Source organism: Octodon degus, unplaced genomic scaffold (genome assembly GCF_000260255.1).
Source record: "Octodon degus isolate 3935 unplaced genomic scaffold, OctDeg1.0 scaffold00125, whole genome shotgun sequence".
Classification (NCBI taxonomy): domain Eukaryota; kingdom Metazoa; phylum Chordata; class Mammalia; order Rodentia; family Octodontidae; genus Octodon; species Octodon degus.
Window position 1 is genome coordinate 7,434,333 of NW_004524701.1, and position 6,561 is coordinate 7,440,893.

The 6,561-nt window shown below is 35.7% G+C and overlaps 1 protein-coding gene and 2 pseudogenes across 1 annotated transcript in view; 2 read left to right on the plus strand and 1 right to left on the minus strand.

The window, feature by feature from the left end:
* Nucleotides 1-6,561, plus strand: part of Rap1gds1 (Rap1 GTPase-GDP dissociation stimulator 1) — a 149,668-nt gene that overhangs the window by 69,144 nt on the left and 73,963 nt on the right. The window lies entirely within an intron of this gene.
* On the minus strand, nucleotides 3,218-3,397 carry LOC101569275 (annotated as a pseudogene).
* On the plus strand, nucleotides 6,292-6,561 carry LOC105743427 (annotated as a pseudogene).

Genomic DNA, 6,561 nt, shown 5'->3' on the forward strand with positions numbered 1-6,561 from the left:
TGGTCTTAACCATCCAGCAGAAAAGTATAAAAACAAAGTATAAGAAGTAAAGCCATGCTGTTATGTTGAGCTGTAGGGGACTCAGGTCAACAATTTCTTACATTGCCAGTCAAGCGGAAGACCCAATACTATTATGGACTACTGGACTCTTTTAGAACATTTTACTGAGTTAACCTATAATATTCAAATAACGGAACTAAACAAAAAAAGGGGATACAGATGAATGTCCATTTTGTGTCTGTGTATTCCTAATGGTTGGGATAGATATATAGTTACATTCTCTTAATGAATAGAGAGATTTGTTCTAATAGTGTTTGTAAATAGGATATCATGTCTGCATCTTGTACAGCAAATAACCACTAAGAAGAATGTATGCAATGTGTTAATTATTGAAACTGTCCTACCAGTTTGGTTTGAAACTGTCTCATTGCTATTTGTTTCTCAATAAAATTATGGAAGAAAAAAAAAAGAAAATTGTTCTGAAAATTCGGAATGTTAGTATTGTAGAAAACTGAATACAGTAGTGTGTACTGAAGAGTTGTCCTATACCCTTCGTTTTCTGTAACTTCCTGTGAGCTACTAATTATTTCACATTAAAAGTGTTGAAACCGTATCTGTCCAGGAAATACACATATGGCCCTTCCTTTTTTTATATATCTTTTTTTATTTTATTAAGAAACAAATATCAATGAGACAGTTTCAAACTGATTAATAGGACAGTTTCAATAATTAATACATTGTACATTGTTATCTTCTTAGTGGTTATCCACAGTACAAGAAGCAGACAGGATATCCTGTCCAAACAGTGTTAGTACAAATCTTTCTTCTCATTGAATTAGGTGAAAGTAGCTGTATATCTATCCTAGATATTCTGTATATACAAATACAAAATGGCCCTTCCTTTGTATTCCCTTCTTTTGTTTAGTCCTGTCAGAGGTGGATATTCTATTGCCATCTAAATATTATAGGTACTTGAATTCAGCAAAACAATACAACACTGTGCAGCAGTCCATAATAGTAGTGGGTTATCCTGAGAAGTATTCACTTGAGCCTTTTACAGCTTATTGTATTAATATGGCTTTACTTTATGTACCTCATTTTTATACTTTTCTGCTGGATGGTTAAGACCAAGATAAAGCAAGACCTATGTAACAAGAAATATAACTTTTGTATTTGATAAGCTCAGTCTGGTACCCTCAGGATAAGGTCAGTCCTGTACCACACTCTGTAGATCTTTTGTCAGTGTCAGCCATGTGAATGAGTCATGGCCATTGCTTAGCCAATTTGTTCTCTGTGAAAGCTTGAGAGAAGGTTTTCTCTCCATTTGACTCCTTAGGCACACTGTAGATCTACTTTCCTCTGTGGCTCCATAATCTTCTTGATCAGAAAATTCGGAGCACAACTGAGTTACATGATGTTACAGTACAGGTTCTCCTATGTCCTGAGTCATCTCTGACCTTGAAAGGCTAGGGCCAAAATGTTGGCTGACCTTGCAGCCCTTTCTTTTCTCCAATTTTTGATCTGCAAACTTAGGTTGTTAACCCTCCAAAAGAGAAGTTTATTATTACCCTGCAACATATGCAGTTTGGTTTACCCTGTCTAAATATCAAGCATCTTAGTCCTAACATGGAACAGGTATTTTCCATCAAGTATTGATGTGTTGAATTTTAAGTCCTCACAGAATGTGAAGAAAAAAATAACTTAAAAAAAATAGGAGTAAACACTTACATATTTTTACACAGAAATTTAGAAATCTAACCATATACAGAATTGTAGCAGGACAGTCCTGTTATATTTTTTTTCTTGTCTTTTTTTTCATTTTTTACCCTTTATTAAAAAAAAAAAAAACTTGAGAGAGAGTGTGATAATAATTGGTATGTCATGACAAGAAGTACATATTTGGAAGACCAGAATGCCAGGTATTCCAAGTGTGATCATTCTATTACATATTGCTGTCTTCAGTGCAGTTGCTTGGTTCATAGGTAGCCGCATATATAGTTAGTCAGGGTGAGAATCCTACCAGTTAACTGCTAGTTTTAAAAACCTGCTATTGTTTCTCAGGATCATTGCCTTACCCATCTTGTGTGTGTAAATGTATGGCTTTGCCCCTGTCATGTTTCCAGCTTTTCTCCTTGCCCTCTCCTCATTGTCCAATCCTCGAGTTCTCGCTTGCCTTTTAATTGTGTTACACCTTTCTATTTGTAATTCTTCTTTTGAGTTCTTACACTAGGGAGACAATATGATATTTACACATGTGGATCTGGTTTATTTCACTTACAAGTATATCTTCAAGTGGCATCCACTTAAATATGAAGGCTTTGAGTTTATCATTCTTTATAGCTGAGTAATACTTGACTGTATAAAAATACCACATCTTTTTCAGCCATTCCTCATGTGACAGGCATGTTGATTGTTTCCAAGATTTGGCTATCACAAATTGTGCTGCTATAAACATAGGTACACATATATCATTATGATATGACGTTCTCAGTTCCTCTGGGAAAATTCCCAGAAGGCTGATAGCTGGCTTGAATGGGATTTCCAGTTGTAGTTTTTTAAGGAGTCTCCATACTGATTTCCATAATGGTTTCACCAGTCTACACTCCCACCAGCAGTGGAGAAGGGTTCTCTTTACCCCACAGCCTCTCCAACATTTGTTGTTTGTTGATTTGTTTATGATAGCTATTCTTTCTGGGGTGAGATGGTATCTCAGTGTTGTTTTAATTTGCATTTCACGGATGGCTAGTGATGTGGAGCATTTTTTCATATATTTATTCGCTTCTTTAATTTTGTTCTCTGAGAAGTGTGTATTCATCTCAGATGTCAATTCTGAATTGGGTCTTTAAATTTAGGGGCCCTAATGTTCTTTAGTTCTTTATAACATATGACCCTTCCTATGGGAGAACACTTTGTTTCTTTTGGCTCTTATTTATTTATTTAGGAATTACAAAGGTACTTTTAATACTTTTGGGTTTGCCCCATAGAAATAAAAAAGCACTGGGATAGGGTAACCCACTCACCCTCAAGAGTGACCCAGGGGGAAAGAGGCTACCTGAGAGGAAGGAAGCACAAAAGGGACCCACTGCAGACTCAGGGCAAAGGGAATGCCACTGGTGTTGGAACCAATGGCACTACAGAAAGAAACACGAGCATGGTGAGACTGGCTCCAGGCACACAGGTGAAGAAGAGCAAGAGGGTTCAACACGAAGTCACAAAGCTATTTGGGTTCCTCCTTCTTCTCATTTGTCTTTTCCTGCTTCTGCTGCATGATCTCTGAGTCCCTCTGCTTGCAGGCAGCATCAGAAAGCCCATCTTCTTGGTGCTTCCGCTTAACCAAGTAACTCTGCTTTTTCATATTCTTCTGGCTTGCAAGCCCACACTGGTTACCACCGATCATGACGACGGCAGAGGCTCCTGCCTGTCTCCATCCCCAGTCTTCTATATAAATGTATTTTACTGGATTTGTGCAGTTAAGGTGAAGGACAGTTTTTTCTAAATGTGATTTTATAGAAAAGGCAATCAAAAAACTATCAGCCCCAAATAAGATTTAAGGAAACAATTTGTATTGGGCTCGGACCCATTGACAAAAAATTAAATTTTTCAGGAAAGGGATAATTAATGGGGAAAGGGTCTGTACATACATGTATACACAAAGAAGAAATGTAGTGATTAACTCAAGCAAATGGGTTAGTATTAGAAGAAAGAACTTTCCTGTCTTAGAGGAAGATGATAGAGGGTAAGTGAAATATATATGCTTTTAAAAGTAGAAAAGAGGCCAGTGAATGAAATGCCACTTCTGTCTTCCAAATAGAAAAGTTAAGCTTGTGAAACAGTATGAAGGTGATGATAGGAAATTGTAGTAGGAGGGAGGAAGTACATTCATAGGGTATATTATAAATAGGAAGATATAAAAAAGAGCCACAATAACAATGTGATGATGAAGGTCTTCTGTAGTTTTAGGTCTTGATTTTATGTCAGTTTACTAGTGTGTATTACTTAAAATGTATGTAGTTAGCTGAAGAGTTATTTAATATTTTGATGTGTGGACAGAAAAAAACCTCTGAAAGTAACTGAAATTGATTTTTTTAGGTCATAGCAGCATATAATTTAGATTAAGATGGGAAGAGAAAGTGTGAGGCTGTTGTAGCAGGTAAACTATTATGTACTAAATGCTGATTGAAGCGGAGAAGGTGAAATTAAGTATGAAAAAAGAAATTACTCAGCAAGTTGTTCATTATCATTTAGGTTGGTTCTTACTTTATTTAAGCAAATTTAAACAGTGTTTAAATGGCCCTCTATAACTTACACTGTAAGGGACTATGAACTTTTTATATTTTTACTAGATATCAAGTTGAAACACCTTGTATATTAATCCATTTATGCCAAAGATTGCAATTTTTGGAATTTTTTGCATGGAATTCATATGTTACCTAGAAAAATTTAAGAAACAAGAATTTGGAAGGGAGAAATGTCATTATCTTGTTATGGGTGTTCTAAAAATGAAACACTAGGTTTTGAAGGGTTATAGTGTTATAAATGTAAAATTTATAGTGTGAAGGTAAATTATATACTTTCCTCCCTCCCCATGCTTAATTCCCAAAGTAGTATTGTTATCAAAAAAGTGGTTGTGCTACTGTGAAGATGTGGAATAATGATTTTTGTTAATTGTCAGTAATTTTATAGATATGAAAGTGGAGGCAGTGTAACAATATTTTGCTATTGCATATGACAAGAAATTGCTTTTTTAAAAATTCAATATGAACTCATAAAAGTACTCATATGTTTACCACATTATCTTGGTTTTAGATACAAGGATTCCTCTTAATTGTGGTTGGAAAGTGTGAATGGCCTTTGGAGGTTTCCTTTGCTGATTAAAAGTGGAGTTTTCCTTTGTTGATTAGTAAGTTCTAGGCAGGGCAGGAAAAAATGTAGTTATAAAGCTCTTATAAAAAGAATTAAAAGGTAAGGTTTTTCACTGTGCTTTAAAACTTTGCCTCTTACCTTTAGCACTCTGATTTAACCTATTAAAAATGAAGTCAAACTGTACATATATGAAACAAACTGAGTAAGTCTGATTATTGAAACTATAGACACATATGGTGATATTTCACATGTTTTAATTTTTCTCTTTTTTTTATTTTTATTTTTTTTTTCTGCTTTGTAACCAAGCTAAAGCCCTGAGAAACTTCTCTGGTTTTAATGAAACTTATCTCTTCTACAAGTTGGAGATACATATATATTTGAGAGGGAAAGTGAAAACCAAATACTACTTAAAGGTGAATGTTCACATTTTTCACACTCAGTAGAATGAATGTACCTTTAAAGAAATAAAACTGTCATAAGTTCAGGTTAAACACAACCGTATTTACCTGTGCACAGATACTTATCATTTATCAGGTCATAGCATAATTTCTTTAAGATTGAACAATTTGGTATGTATCTTTTTTTTTTTTTTCTGTATTTTAGGCAAGTGTCTACAGGGTGTTCAGGGTCTCATTACTAGATCAGACTTGTAGTGATCCACCTGTTTACAGCCTCCCAAGAGTTGGGATTACAGGCGCACACCACCATGCCCAATTTCCATTACCTTCTCAGCACGCCCCAGGGACGGGACTGGCACAGCAGGCCTGGGAATTGAACCTCGGCCCCTACTCCTGCTTGCAGGCACTTTAATCTGCTGAGCTATTTGACCAGCCCTGAATGTATCGCTTATGCTTAAATGCTTAAAATATTTGTTTCTCTTTCTTTTGTGTGTGTGTGTGTGTGTGTCAGGAACCAAACTCACAATCATGTGCTTGCAAGGCAGGCACTGTGCTGCTGAGTTGTATCCCCTGACCCTAAAATATTAAGGGTAAGATTTAATTTTGGTAATGAAAAAGTTTGTCAATAAATCAGAGCAACAAAATTACATGTGTATTATTAGCTGGATGCAACTTAGAATAATTTTAGGTAATTTTCATGGAAATAATTGAATTTAATAAATTCTTTCATAACATATAAAATACATAGTCTTTTCTAATAGATAATAGACATATAAAATATAAGGAATAGAGAAACTCCAGTAACTGTCATTTATGGATCCTCTGTTACATAAAAATTTTTCAAAACATTATGAAACCATTTTAACTAGTAATTAGCATTAATATTAGTATTAATTAATACTCTATAATTAATACTAATTGAGTGTGTCTGCCAAGTTTTGTGCCAGGATCTCATTTTAAATTGTCAGCTGCAGTCGCGGACGGTTTGCTGAGCCCGTTAGTGCTCCTCATTGAGACTGACGCCGCCGTCATGTCCCGCTTCCTGCGCCCCCCTAACACGTCTCTGTTCATCAGGAATGTGGCCGACAACACTAGGTCTGAAGATTTACGGCGTGAATTTGGCCGCTATGGTCCAATAGTTGATGTCTATGTTCCACTTGATTTCTACACGCGACGTCCAAGAGGATTTGCTTATGTTCAACTTGAGGATGTTCGTGATGCTGAAGATGCTTTACATAATTTGGACAGAAAATGGATTTGTGGATGTCAGATCGAAATACAGTTTGCACAGGGGGATCGG